Genomic DNA, 16,473 nt, shown 5'->3' on the forward strand with positions numbered 1-16,473 from the left:
GTTTTTTTTTCTATCTGAAATTTCTTCAGAAACAGGAAAACTGGAGTTTTAATGAGACATACACTGCAACCTGGATTTAAGAACAGTGTCGGGCATGACTTTTAATGGCCTCGGTCGTAAACACAAGGAATCCAAGCGTAAACATTCAGGGCGGTGTGAATCTTTGTCATTTTGAAAATATAATATTAAGCAACATACGCAGCATGTCCCGCGATGTCCGCATCAAGAAAATGCCGAGGACTGAAATTCTAAGAACTTCCTAATGCCAGGTTTCTTCAATCTAGGTTTCAAGTTACATTAAATTATGATTTTTTGAATTTTTAAATTCAAACGGATTATCACTCGAATCCAAGTTTTGCAGATTTATTGACATTGTATCAAGTGTTCTAACATTATCTGACGTTTTTCGGTAAACAACGTAAATATTCGCGTCAGAAATCCTGATTTTACATTCTCATCTAAAAATGTATTGTGAGATTACTGTAAAATTTTACCCACCCAGTTTATGTCAAATGCATGTTATGAATTGTAATAATATACATTTATGGAAATGTTATACAGGGTGGAAATGCTGGGGCTTACATACATGGCGAATTTGATGCTACCCGAATTGCACAACAGCAGAGAAGAAGCCATTGTACAGGGGTATTTTCATATTTCGCGCCTTTGAAGTTGCATTCGGATCGGCCATTCGGTCAAGTCCGTGAATCTTCGGATCAAGTTTATGATAATTTCCATCAGACTCATCTCTGGTTTCCACCAGCCCTATGCATCGCCCGTGTATGCTTATGTAGTAGTTGTTATTTTAGCATCCGGAGGGGCGTCGTAGTTCAGATAAATCCAATAGATGGTGCGCCGATCAGGTGAGCCAAAAAAATGCATCAAAACATGTAATTTAAAATGAGTAAAATCGAATATAAGGATGAGTATTTTGAAAACAGTTTGAATTTTATTCATATTTTTCCGTTATTTATTTCGCTAATATAATTAAATAATTTTATAAACAACTGTAATTGTTGAAAATTTCAAAAATTGATTGATAATATTCTTGAGTAATAATAATAATAATAATAGTAATAACAATATTTAATCATTAGCCTTATAATATACTCTTTTATCTATTCATCTATACATTTACACTGTCTAAAAAATATATATTTATATATAATTTGTTTATAGTCAGGGTGGCGACTTGAGCGGGAAACTGGGAGACTTGGAAAAAACCACGAAATAACCGGAAATTGAATTAAAAAATAGTTAATTTACTTTGTCTACGGTTGCAGAGCATATGATTGAAAACAGTTATTGTTTTAATTATAGGAAAGGGACAAAGAGGGGGAATTAAAGAAAATAAAACTGAAATTCAGGAGAAAGGACTTTCAAAAATCCCTGTTCCCTTCTTCCGAAGTTTAAAAAAAGAGAGTGCTTCAAGTAGTTTTTAGAGTAGAAGTATTCTCTCGAAAAGGAAATATTTCTAAATTACAATATAATTTGTTTTTTACATTTTTCGTTAAGAATTTACCTTTTTTTTAAAAAAAAAATTCAACTACTTGCGGTTAGAAGCTGAACTCTTGTTAAAAATTAATTTTGTTGGAAGTTATCATTTGAATTGAAAATTGATCTATTTTTAAAAATGTAACTGGTTTGTCGAAAATCAATTTTTTATCTAAAAATTGTAATATTCCCTTATAAAATTTAATTATTTCGGGTGAAAAACGGACCTTTTCTAGTTCAAAATTCAACAACTTGGATGTAAATTCATTTTTTTAGATTAAAAATTTGTTTATTTCGCCAAAAATTGGCGTGTGTTGTTAAAAAATCGACTTTTTTGGTAGGAAATGAGTTTTTTCTTTGAAAGTTAATCTTCTTATTTAAAAATTCTTCTGTTTGGTTGAGAATTTAAGTATTTACCAGTGAAATATTCATCATTTTAGTTAAAAATTCATCTTTTAGGGTACACATAAATTTTCTTAGTTGAAAAATAAACTCGTTTGTTGAAAATTAATTTTTTTAAATTGAAGATTCATCATTTTTATTTAAAATTCATTTTTTGACAGAGAATTTATTTGTTCAATTTTTGGTTGAAGAATGGTCTTTTTAGTTTAAAATTCGTCTTTTTTTATTCAACATTGGTTTTGTTGACTTGAAATTTAATTATTTAAGGTTTGATTGACAATTGATTTATTTTTGTAAAACATATTTTGTTTTAGATTTTGATTTAGATTTTGATTTAGATGGTTAAAAAACATTTATTTAAACAAGATAAATATAGAAAAATAAGAAACGAAATTAACATACAGTGGACATTACACTTCCATCTGGCCACTTTCCCAAAAGTGTTGTTCACAAACTGTATTTCTGTCATCTCTGCGAATAGCCTGTTGCCACCGTTTAATTTCTTTGGGATCTTGTGGCACAAGAAAAAAATTAAACTTCTCCGAATTTCTGGTATAGCGAGACGTACAACCCGGAGCTACACATTTTAATCCCATTATTTTGCACTATCAATTAGAAAAAACTCTCAACACAATAAATAATTTACTCGGCTACAAGTTGTTATAATTTAAACTTTCAATTTTACATATTTTTCTCAAATAAAACACTTTTAATAGGAAATTTACCACTTTTGCCAATACAAGTGAATGCAAAAGATGCAAAACACAGGCTTACCTGATCGGAGCACCATCTATTAGATTTATTTGAACTACGATATCCCTCCGGATGCTAAGAGAACAGAAAAGTGGTGGCGTGGCGGGGTTGAATCCACGGGAGAGGGGAGAATTCCATTAGTGGGGAGAGCCGCCATATTACGATGTGCCGTTTGATAATGCACGCGAGCATTTTTGCCGACAAACTGTGCATGAAAATATAAACATGTGGGCGCTGCCATGTTTGTCGCGGGACATCAAAAGGTGGCGGACCTCCCCCCTCATTGCATCAACCCCGCAATGGCATGCCTAGTCCCTTGTTTCCTATGTCCATGGGTAGCGATGCATGGGGTTGGTTTCCATGGTTGCGTTCGAAACTTCAAATAGATACAAGTGTCAAAACAATATAGGTTATGTTACATAGTAATTACAAATAATAAAGAAAGAGTCCTGTGCTCTAGTTGCTCCTCTGTAGATGAAATCTACATGTTTTTATTATTATTTCCTTATTGTTAAATATTAATAACGATTTTTCATTATTTATAATAAATCTGAATTTTTAATAATCAATTTTACTAGTACTTTTAAGATTTTTACCCCAAGTCAGATTTCTCAAATTCCCTCTACTTCGGATGTTTAAATAATTAGGTTTTTTTAAGAATTAGCAAAAGTGGCTTATATGGCCTTCAAGCGCGATTATTTTTCTTTAGTCCCGTTTTGTTTTTTTAAATTGGTCAATTTCTTGAAAAACTACGTTACTTTTTATAAAAAAGTCAATTTTGCGGAATTTCCAGGTTTTTTTCATATTTACCAAATTATTCAACATTTTTTGAAAAATTAAGAGAATACTGTTATTACGATTATTTTCGACACTAAAAAGCGAAGAAAACGCGCTATATTAAAGTTGTTTCACTGCACATAGAAAGCATTGTGCCACGGTACAAGTTTAGGATGTAGCGGAACCTCGGTTTACCATTAGAGGATGAGCCAGCTCAGTTTACCAGTCTAGGGTTAAAAATTGGGGTTGTTAAATTGCTTTGAAATTTTTATTGATACACCGATACCATCGAAAGTATTTAGAATTAATTTTAGGCGCTGATCAAATGCCAATTTGGAAATCAGATCCAGATATAGCAAGTTAGAAAATGAAATAATTTTTTTTTTTTATTTGGATGTAATTATCGGCCTAAAATTTCTCTTCTAGATTTAGTACTACACGAAAAAACGGTATCCGTAAAAAAGTCACGTACTTATAGCTAGGTCTCGGATACGGGATAAAAAAATCAAACATTAAATCCTTAATTCTATGAAAAATGTATGAATAAATTTAGAACTTTTTTACGAACAGTTCGAATTTCCTACGAACAGTTCCTGAAAATTTTAGACTTGAATATAAAAAGGGATACATTTTATTTGTGCGATTTAATTTATCCATATAAATTCGCACAACTCTGAGGATTTGAAACTTCGAACTCGATAGTTTCTAAACATAAACCATGAGTGTGTAAACACGCGCAGCCATCAAGGCTGAACAATGTAGGTATAATAAAAATTCTAACCACTTATCCGACGAATTCACTACACATACGCGTGACATACGCACTGAGCGGGTGGGGAAGAGTGTGTGCGGGCCACGTTAAGGCGAAACTACGTCCGTGTTCCCAGATTTGTCGGACAAACTCGTGAGTGCTCTGTGAAACCTATCCCAATCATTCATAATATTTTTCTGATTATTTACGGAAAAAAAGTGATGAGCAGTTTTAGATTTGTCATATCGAGTTCGTCAATTCTTTCTCAAAATTCGAAGATTATTTACGAAATTACATCAATTTATCAATGAATTTTTTTTTATATCCGAGACCTAGCTACTAATTCGTGACTTTTTTCCGTGTAATACAATCCTATCACCAACGAGTCTTTAATTTATTTCAGTGGTTGATCAACCCAAATTTTGGGATGAGGTCCAGAGAAAACATTTTCGAAAATAAAATAAATTCCTAAGAACTTTAATAATTAAAATTCGGAGTTCTAAAATTGCTTCGAGATTTTTTTTCTCACCGATACCATCAAAATGACTTAAAATTGATTTTAGGGGCTGATCAAATGCCAGTTTTGAAATCAGATGCAGATATATCAATTTCGAAAATAAAATAATTTTAAAAAAAATTGGAATGAAAATTCTTCCTAAAAATTTCTCTTCTAGATTTAGTACTGATACATTCCTATCCTCAGCGAGTCTATAATTTATTTCAGTGATTGATCAACCCAAATTTTGCGATGAGTTCCAGAGAAAACATTTTCAAAAAGAAAATAAATTCCTAAGAACTTCAATAAATAAAATTCGGACTTGTTAAATTGCTTCGAGATTTTTTTGCTCAACGATACCATCAAAATGACTTAAAATTGATTTTAGAGGTTGATCAAATGCCAGTTTTGAAATTAGATACAGATATATTAATTTCGAAAATAAAATCATTTAAAAAAAAATTGGAATGAAAATTCCTGCTTAAAATTTCTCTTCTAGATTTAGTACTGATACACTCATATCCTCAGCGAGTCTTTAAATTATTTCAATGGTTTATCAAACCAAATTTTGAGATGAGGTGCAGAGAAAACATCTTCGAAAATAAAATAAATTCCTAAGAACTTTAATAATTAAAATTCGGACTTGTTAAATTGCTTCGAGATTTTTTTGGTCACCGATACCGTCAAAATTACTTAAAATTGATTTTAGGGGCTGATCAAATGCCAGTTTGGAAATCAGATCCAAATATAGCAAGTTCGAAAATAAAATAATTTTAAAAAAAATTGGAATGAAAATTCCTACTTAAAATTTCTATTCTAGATTTAGTACTGATACACTCCTATCCTCAGCGAGTCTATAATTTATTTCAGTGGTTGATCAACCCAAATTTTGGGATGAGGTCCAGATAAATTATTTTCGAAAATAAAATAAATTCCTAAGAACTTTAATAATTAAAATTCGGACTTGTTAAATTGCTTAGAGATATCGATGGATACGCCTGTACCATCGAAATGAATCAGATTATTAATTTTAGGCTGATCAATCCCCAGTCTTGGTCCAGAGATCAACCATGTTTATTGAAACACACCAAGTCGAAATGCACTAATTCCATCTGCATTTGCTGATCTGTATTTCTTCTAGATTCGATCTGTAAACAAGAAAAAAAGATAATCTATTATAAATTCATAAATTTTTAACTTATTAAACTGATTATAAAGTAATGATTGTTAAATTGACAATAATGAATTATTATTTAAATTATTACTGCCGAAACTGTCAGTGATAAACATACAAAACCACAAAACATTTCTTTGGTTAAGAATAATCAATCTAAAGTATAATAAACATGTCGGGCCGATATGTAATTATTTCGAGGTTATGTTCATATTTACGTGTTTGTCTTAATCGCTGTAAATAAATGTAGGTAATGTCAGTTTAAAGTTTACGCATGTAATATTTCATTCGCTTTATTCAAAACATATCCTGTCTATCCATAACATACCTGTTCTTATGCCGTAAATAAGCGGTAAACACAATTCACTCTTCCCCACTGGAAGCGCAAGATACTATTACTATTTTATGGTATTTGTCACTCAGTAGACATTCCATTATGTTATTGGCACAGAAAAAAATTGACGTTTACTTCTCAGTTCACATGTCTCACTTCATTATCAATTAAACACTTTTATTATTTGTAATTACTATGTGACATAACCTATATTGTTTTGACACTTGCATCCATTTGAAGTTTCGAACGCAACTATGGAAACTACGGTAAACTTGATCCGAAGATGCACGGACTTGACCGAATGGCCGATCCGAATTCAACTTTAAAGGTGCGAAATATGAAAATACCCCTGTACAATGGCTTCTTCCCTGCTATTGTATAATTCAGGTAGCATCAAGTTCACCATGTATGTAAGCCCCAGCGTGTCTACCCTGTATAATTTGAGGAACAAATTCAAGTGTGAAGCACGAGATATGTCCCGATAATAAGCGTTGAATAGAGAAAAATTAATATTTTCATATTTCAGCGTAAAATTGAAGAATGTTATTATATTCTTTTGAATGCTAATTGTACCGATAGGCGCACCTCACATATATGTCTTGTATTCTGCAAAAGTGTCCATATCTGAGTTTATTTAATTCCTTTTAATCAGTTCACAAAATATTTATATAGAATTGTTTTAATTCCTTCATATGTGGAATATAAGTTTTGACATTTTAATTCTAATCAATTCAAGTATGCCTCTACATTAATACTTTTTTTAACACGTGTAAATGAATGATTAATATACACATAAATATAAAATTGAATATTTTCCTAATTTATAAATTATAAAACAATTTTGAAAAAATGGGTTAAATGAATGCTTCCGTTAAACATTACTAAGTCGATTGAGAGGCATAGGATTTGCAATTTTTCTTTTTTTGTTGGAGGAATTTGAAAGGGAGGAAAAATCGCATATTCATAGGAATGCATGAACAAACAAAAAAATCGAATCTAGAATAGAATAGTTAGTTTTTTAAACAAAGAAATTAATACACAAACAACAATAATAATAGTCCACTAAAAAGATAAACTTTTAACCCTTTAAATTTTGCATTAAAAAGGATAATTTTTTAACAAAATGACGGAAAGGATAAAGTTTTCTAAAAAAGAGGAAATTTCAAACAAATTAATTTGCAACAAAAAAAGAATTTTCCTAAAAATGGGTGAATTTTTAACCAAGAATGCTATTGTAATATTTTCGGTAAAAAAGTAGTAATAAAAGAAAAACGAAGTTTAAAACAAAATATTTTAATTTTTAACCAAAAGGATTTTGAACAAAATTGGTAAATATGAAACCATTTTCAAGCAAGAGGAAGAATATTTTACCGAAAAAGACGAATTTCCAAAAAATACATGAATTTTGAACCAGAGAGTTGAATTTGTCAATTGAAAAGGATAATTTTTTAGTCGGAAATGGAATAGTTCAATTATTATTTTTAAAAATAATTTTCGAAAAAAATACGAATTTTCAACTAAAAAATGACACTTTCTAACTGAAAATTGTAGTTTCTACTTAAGGGCATAGTGATACTTAGAAAATTGTCGATTTTACCAGTTTTAGGTTCCCCCGGCTTTTTTTCAAGAATAATAAATATTTTGTCTTAAAAATTTGGGAAATGATAGCTAACATGCTAACGGACGTCCCCACACACTTTTTTTGTAGGCTAATTCAAAAAAGTTTTAATTTAGAAAAATGTGATTAATTTGTATAGCGCTTAGGAAATAGTATCGATTTTTTCAGTGTTAGATTCCCCCGGTTTTTTTCCTAGGATAAGAAATATTTTGCCTTCAAATTATGGGAAATGATAGCGAACATGCAAACGGACGTCCCCACACACTTTTTTTGTGTTTTTTTTTTATCAAAAATTTTTTGATATTGCTAACAACGTGTGTATATTTCGAGGTTGTATGTGTTGCAATTCTCCCGAGCGTTACTTCCAAACTACACAATATTTTTGGCCAAAAACTTTGGACTTGCAAATAAACGTAGTAACTAATCTCCCAGAACTAACCTTGTTTGCAGACAATCAAAAAAGTTTATTTCATAAATAATTACGAGATTATCAGAAAGGCAGAGAAGAAAAATGACGTAACCTCAAAGTAATGCATATGCATAAAATTTTTATTTAGTACAATAAATTTTTTGTTATTATCCCTCAAAAAAGAGTCCGGGGACGTCCGTTTTTTTTCTGTAGAAAAAAAAAACAATTTCTACACACAAAAAAAAGAAGAATATTGAACCAAAATTAGAAAGGAATTTTAAACGAAAAATGTTCAAGCAAAAACAAAAGCAATTACCAATAAAATTCTATATTAATAAATTTAGAAATGTATTTTAATCTAAAAAGAATCAATATTCCACCAAAAATGAAAAAGTTCAATTGTCGGATAAAAAAATTGAATATTCAACAAAATAGTTCAATTTCTAACCAAATAATGAATGTAAAAAGATAAAGAGTAATATTTTTCCATAAAAGAAGAATTGTCAGTAAAATACATGAATTTTCAACCACATAGATGAAGTTTCAACTAAAAAAGTTAATGTTTCAATAAAAAATAAAATCGTTAAATTTTTAGTAAAAAATATGATAAATAATCATATTTTTGTCCAACTTGACTCTTTTTTTATTCTTCATTGCAATTAAACGTATAAAATAAATAAAATAAAATAAAAAATGTCAAGATAATAAATCAATATCAACAAATGTTTCATTATAGACCATGTATACAAAAAAAGATTAAAATCAAAATTATGAATACATTAACCTGGTCAAAAAACCTAACATCAATTATAAATATAAAATAAAAAGTATATAGTTTAGGGACTCCGGATTCTAAAACAATGTTGCCCTGCCCTGGCGGACCGAAGGAACTAAAGGGAGCCTCTACAAAGTATCCGTAAAGATCCCATTCGGTTCCTTTTTAAAAAACCCCGAAAAAACAGCAAAACCAACTTCTAAATGATTGAAATTCGGATTCTACGTTAAAAATCCCTATAGAAGATCATGGAATAATCGCAATAGTTTTTTTCAATGGTGAAAAGTTTAAAAAAATAAGACGTATAACGCCTGTTGACTGCTACACTTCAAACGCATCGCCTCTAAGTAGCAGTCAACAGGCGTTATACGTCTTATATTTTTCTTAACTTTTTACCGCTGCAAAAAAATACTATTGCGATTATTCCGTGACCTTCTATAGGGAATTTTAACGAATAATCCGAATTTCAACAATTTAAAAGTTGATTTTGCTGTTTTTCGAGTTTTTTAAAAAGAAACCGTATGGGGACTTAATGAGGTCTTTACGGGTACTTTGTAGAGGCTCCATTCGGTTCCTTCGGCCTGCCAGGGTGGGGCATGAAAAAATGTATTAAATTTTTGATTATTTGAAAAGTGTCCAATTTGACACATTTTTTATCTTACACATATTAAAAGCGACCTTGGCAGATTTTTTTAATTTTTGTATTTGTCCGATAATCGGGAATTTAATTTGCATTTTATTTTATACTCCCTGTGCAATATGTCTTTAAATATTTTCTCCGAAAATGGCAAACTGTTTCAATTTTATAATAAAACTGATGGTTTGATACATGGGCAGGTTTTGTAAAATTAGACACTTTTCCGACGATCCCAAATTTACTGTAAAATTTTAATTTAAAACCCTTAAGTTGGTTGCAAATTTAACTTGAAATTCTTTTATATCTTCCGGGTAATTTGTTTCGGTACCCGAAGTCAAAAAAGAGTACAGTTTTTTCTTTCCAGAGAATATTTAAATGTTTTGAAATATTTATTATTGCGATTTCATTATTTTTTTCGTACAATTAATTGGCATAAATCAATATAAAAATTGATTTTGTAAACATAATTTTTTATCGTCATTCAACAGCTACAAAATGCATATAAATTCGTCTGAATCTTCAATCAGAATGTCAGACATTAATGGATTCCAATCATTTTAATTATTTGTTATAAAAAAGCGCGCACCAAGATTTTCGTGAGGAAATATTTCAAAATCAAGTATTGTTGACACTCACAGGCACAATAGATAAGCAATGAGTCAATATGCTTATTTTATTTTTGGTGTGAGTTTCATTGGGCTTTCCCATATTGCGTTTCTTATAAACATATGACGCTAAATGAATGTCCCCAGAACGTGAGCTCCCCCTCCCCCCCCCACCACTTTAATATTTCGTTAAAACTTAGATTTTTTTCGGTTAATAATCATTTTAACTTTATCTTTTTTTTGTTGACAATTCAAGTATGTAGTTCAAAATTCATTTATTTTGTTTAGAATTTGTCCTTTTAGAAGAATATTTCTCTTCTTGTTTGTAAAGAGTGTCGCCAAAGTTCGCCTATTTTTTGAAACTCCCTAGCGACCTAGTAAAAAATATAAAAATACGTTACAGGTATCAAATTACTCGTCATTGAAAATCAAAATGAGCATCGCTTTTCGTTTCTTAATTTTTTTCAATTACCTCTACTTAGGGGTTGATGAGACCCCAGAAAAATCAAAAAATAGAAAATACCACTAATTATAATATCTTTCTTCTCATCAACCTCTTATGAACGAAGAAAATAATTTATTTGACTTTTATACGGTTTATTTTATAGCAAAAATACAATGAAAAATGATTTTATAATTAGTGGTATTTCCTATTTTTTAATTATTTTCCGGTATTATTTCCGGTAAATAATAAATAGGGGCAATTTAAAAAAAAAAGGAAAAGCAATGCTCACTTTGGTTTTTAATGACGATTAATTTGACACCTGTACCATATTTTTATATTTTTCCACCAGGTCGCTAGCGAGGTTCAAAAAATAGGCGAAAAAATAGCATATCTTGGCGTAACTCTTTATTTCGTTGGTAGAAAATTTCACTATTTTGTTGCAGATTAGATCGTTTTTTTTATTCAAAATCAATTTTTTGAACTGAAAGTCGAGCTGTTCCATTTTTGGTTAAAAATTAATCTTTTTTACTTCAAAATTAATTTTCGTAGAAAATCGAACTATTTTGTTAAAAATTTCATTTTCTCCGAAAATTGAACTAGTCCATCCCTTATGAAAAAGAAGTATTAGTAAGTATTGGATCTAATACTTTTTTAACGAATAAGTAATGGAAATAAATTTTTTTTTCGCGAAAAAGTACTGGATCCAATGCTTACCAATGATTCTTTTTTATAAGAGATCTTTGGTTGAATACTTATTGTTTTAGCAGCATGTAACAGAGCCGACTCAAACACACTCTACGCTTGCATGTGTTTCTCCCAGATGGGAAAGTGGTGGGGGCCGAAAAACCCCACGTACTGGAGACACTGAAACCGGCATTCAACCTGCATTTGCACTCATTGAATTTTTCATAAAATGTAGACAAATGATAAAACATTAACATACCAAATTATTAAGCTATTTTATGTGCTTCTAATTTGTGTTAAATGTGAACTAAAAAAGGCTCCCAAAACCGAACCGGCACCGATGAGTTATTGAAGCCTTGAGAAACATTATACTTTTTAATGTAATTACTAATTACTTGTAAAATTTCTAATCCGACTTTGCATAACAACACAATATTGTATTCTAGTTTTAGATTTTTTGTTAATAATGATATATAAGCTTGACGATTCCAGGTACTCTAATAATATTCTTTATTAAGGGTGGGAGGCCTACACGAAGTTGAGCCAGTTCTTTTTTTTGTATTCGGCTAATTTTACCGGTTTCCATGTCCATTACCACCCGTTTTTGTGATGCACTGTATAGACCACGTGCATAGTTATTATGGTCCACAATTCCAAGGATGGCTCGATTGGAGTTTGATAATGTAAGAAGAACTTCTTCCCTTGGTTGCAGATTACGATAATCTTTGTATCCTGCTATTCCCACTCGAAGAATTGTTTTATGATCTTGAGGAATTAAAGAGACTAGTTGTAATCTTAATCGTTGCTGACGACCAGGAGATTCAACAGAAGAAGTCATCATGACAGGAGATTGTGTGGCAAGTTCCGATGGCCTGGTAAGTTCTAATGGGCGAGCAGGAGATGCCCTGATAGGAGATTTTGTGGCATTTTCTGAAGGGCTGGTAAATTCTAAAGGCCTGTTAGGAGAGCGTGTTTCAGGTGATTGTATGGCAAGTTCCGAAGGTCTGGTAATTTCCCACGACCTGGCAGGAGAATTTGTGTTAGGAGAAGGCCCGGCAGGAGTATGAGGTCTGTCAGGATAAAAGGGTCCGCCATAAAAAGATTCATAATAAGTTCGTACGCCATTAGGTAAAGTGTCGAATTGCGAACCTATTTCTGCAAGAGAAAATATAAATACTTAAATTTTAATAATTACTTGATAGAATATTCGTTGGTAATAGTTAATGGAATATTAGGTCTGAAAAGTCTCTAGTCGATGCCAGAATGACTTCATGAAAGTATGAATAAAAACGAAATTCACTTCGTTCGCAGAACTTGGGTCACAGAACAGAATAATATCAGGTATCTATCAATACCAGTGGATTAATTCACTCATTGACAAAACATAAACCTTCGATAAAGACGTGAACTTTTATTTGCGATAGCATTCACACACACGAAATAAATATTTCGTTTCTTTTTTAACCCTTTGAAGCATAAATTTTTCCTTGCAGTCAAATTCCTTAAAACTGGATATAGAAGAATTTTCGAGGGTGCTAATTTTTACAATCGCAGTTCTAATATGGCAGAATGAGAATGGGGAAGTGATCGTAATTGCCCCAAAAAAATCCCTCGAGGGTTTTCAGGGTCGCTCAACATGATTCAGTTGTCAGAATTTCGAGATTCCAGATGGCGGACGAAAAATATGAAAATTGATCCGATTCGTTTAATATTTGTTACTCGAGAGTTTTCGGGGTAGCTGAGAAGGAATCCAACATCCGAATTGAAAAATTTTAAATGGCGGATCTAATATGGCGAAAAGAAAATGGAACTAAAATCTCGAAACGTCCTCGTCGTTATTTCAGGGTAACGCAAAGAGCAAGACCAATCTAGGCATTTTTTTGCAGAATTCAGAAAATGCATTCTGCATATTTAATTTTGTGATTCTGACATTGAATTCGTTTTCATCGACCCCGAGAACACCCCAGTGATAAATTTCGAGCAAATCAGATCAGTTTTTATATTTTCAGTTCGCCATATTGGATCCGCAATCTAAAATTTTACAATTCTGACGTTGGATTTATTTGCGGCAACCTCGAAGACCTTCGAGAAAAAATTTTAGATGTTTCAGATCTATATTTATATTTCCAGTCCACCATATTAAATCTGCCATTTTGAATTTTACAATTCTGACGTTGGATTCGTTTTCAGCGACCCAGAACACTCAAGATTACCACCCCAATAACACGGAACGTTCCGGGAACCTTTGGAACCTGGAACGTTCCGAAGGTTCCCGCGAAACATTCCGTGCTATTAGGGCGAGTGTCACATTTCGAGTCCCCATAAACTTCCCACAACTACACTTATTCTATGAAAACAGGCATTTTGAACGCTTTGTTTATTTATAGCGTTTGCTCTATTCGCAGAATCACCATGATCCCTCTTCAAACCTTAACATTGACATCTTAGAAGTCAAAGTATGCAAAGAACATTGCATCGGTATCTCAAAAATTGGCTGTAAATCTTGAATAAACGATTCAAAGGAAGTGTATCATATACGACACGCTGTGTCGCGAAGGGTTAATTCATGAATATTTTGTTCCTAGAAATAAAAAATCCATTATTGTCAAAGATCAGACAATCGCGACAAATAAATTTCTAAAACTATGCTAATAGCAATTCAGATTTCTCACGTAAAGAAATAGTTTTTTAAAAACATCCAAGTTATTTTTTCATGTAAATAGTAGGTAATAGCAGTTGTACCGAATTTCAGTGGTTATGCAACCATTGGTGTCGCATTCTCCGTCGAAAAAACCCCGCTTCTAATTTTCACTTGTTAATTCATACATCATAATAAAACTCCCAGACAACATATAACTTTTATTGTTTTTATTTTCGTACTTTTCAATGCAGAATGATTTATATTTCTCTTGAGATAATTATTATGAGGATAAAGAGACTTCTGTGTGTCTTACATGCCAATTTTAATGTTAGTTTTTTATGCAAGTAATTTATATTCTTATGTAGCAGAACAGCTTAAAAAAACAAGAAACCTTTTTTCAATTTTTTTATATATTATGTTGGGAATATGGTCCACAGTGTAAACTTTAAAGAATTGATAAATACGAAAATTTACAGGGATGAATTTAAAATCATTTTATTCTAAACCACCACGTTATGAGCCTGTCACGCCCCCAGAAAAGTGAGCGTTAAAATGAATCTTTAACACGCACACACACATATACACATATACATATACATATATATATATATATATATATTTATAACTTTAACTTGGAATTAACTGCAGTGAAACTCTTCTATAGCGCCGATTTTGGGGTTGACGGTAGGTGGAAACTTACTCATTATAGCCCGTTCCGCTTTTGTTTGTTCACGCTTAAGTTCTCACCTAAGTGACAACCGCACATTCCGCGCACCCCGTGCAGCTCCTGTCACACCTGCGTGCGGCGTGGCGTCAATTCTTGGGAGGGCTATAGGAGGGTTTCAATATTCACAGGACGACGAGAAAAATCCAGGCCTGCGGCTATGGTTTTTAATGCATTAGCAAAACCGTGGCCTATGGCTATGGTTTTACTACTCGTCTTGCGAACATTGACCTCCCCGCGGTAAAGACGTGTCTAAACCTACTTGTGATGTAATATACTATTTTTCCAACAGTCAAAAAACTGAACTACAATGTTTTACAGGAATTTTTTCGATTCATCTGAAAATGGCGTCTGCAAAAATATATAAACCTTAAGTTTTCTAGTCGTTTTCTTAAGCTTTCTTATCGTTTAAAAGTATCGTGAATCCTGGATTTAGTGATCCTGGATTTAAGGTTTCTGAGAATTGACGCCGCGCCGCGGGTATTGGTGAGAGGAGCTGCGGAATGTCAGGTGTCCAGTAAAGTGTGGCAAAAGAGGATCGTTGCTGTAAGACAGTGGTCGGCACGCTCTTGACAAAGTTAGGGTAACCTAACTGGGCTGGCTAACGACCTACTTTCTGGACAGGAACCTGTGAGCTTGGGCAGACCATGCCTTTTCTCAGGGGTGACAACAGCACCATCTGACATGTGTAATATATATCTCGAAGTACTATCTCGAAGTTATTGGAACAATTTGAATGAAAAGAGCATTCAATACCAATTCATTTTAATCAAAAATAATACTCTACGGTTTAAGATTAATTATTATTTACTATAAGATTTCTTGTCAATAATTTATTGAAATTCAATTTTCTTCTGCATAGTTCCCAAATTTCGGCGCTGTCGTAACTACCCACAAGGGGTATTCGATGAAGAAGTATTGGATAGATAGGGAGAATGATCGTTTCGAAACGAAAAGTATGACCAGTCATTGGAACACTAACAAATCGTACCTGTCTACCTCACATGATAGAAAGAGAGGTCCGATCGACTTCAAGCATTGGTATCCCCCTGCATTGTTTTTAACTGAAACTATCAAAAGGGTTAAAGTGAGAATTGGGAACACTGTCTTTTTCGTGGACATTTAATCTAGTCATTCATTGTGCGCTATACGCAAAAGTGCGTGCTTCCCACTTTAAGTGTGTTGCGAGGTGTTTTGTTCAAATAAAGTGATGTACTTTTGAAGGCTGCCTTTTACGAACTGTTTAATCAAGCAAGCGACAAAATATCTGGAGACACATTTATTTTAAATTGTAACAGCAAAATTTCTTTCTCATTTCCTTAAGCCCTGCATTTATGGTCACCATTAATCCTAAATCCAAAACTTTATCCAGGATTCACTGCAGTTTTTCATTAAAGATAGATTGTAATATATTTGCACGCGAAATTTGGTTCGGGTATATTATTATATTCACCAATGGAATTAAGAATGAACACCAAGGTGCAGGCCCGAGTAGTAACTGTTCCCATTGTTTCCAAGCAGAGGAGAAACTGTGGTTAAATAAAGAATTTGGTTATCAGTGTAACTAATAAATATTCTCATACTTTATTATAGTATATACATATAATAATATAGGCATACTGTAATCGTTCTAGCATGGGTTACAGGCATAAATAAGGTTGTTCTTCTGAAATGTTTACATTTCATAAATAAATGCATGTAAAAAAATGTATACAATAAAATCCAGTGGCGTAATCGAGGCCTCGCGGATACTG

The sequence above is a fragment of the Belonocnema kinseyi genome, chromosome 2 (assembly GCF_010883055.1).
Source record: "Belonocnema kinseyi isolate 2016_QV_RU_SX_M_011 chromosome 2, B_treatae_v1, whole genome shotgun sequence".
In the NCBI taxonomy this organism is placed as follows: Eukaryota; Metazoa; Arthropoda; class Insecta; order Hymenoptera; family Cynipidae; genus Belonocnema; species Belonocnema kinseyi.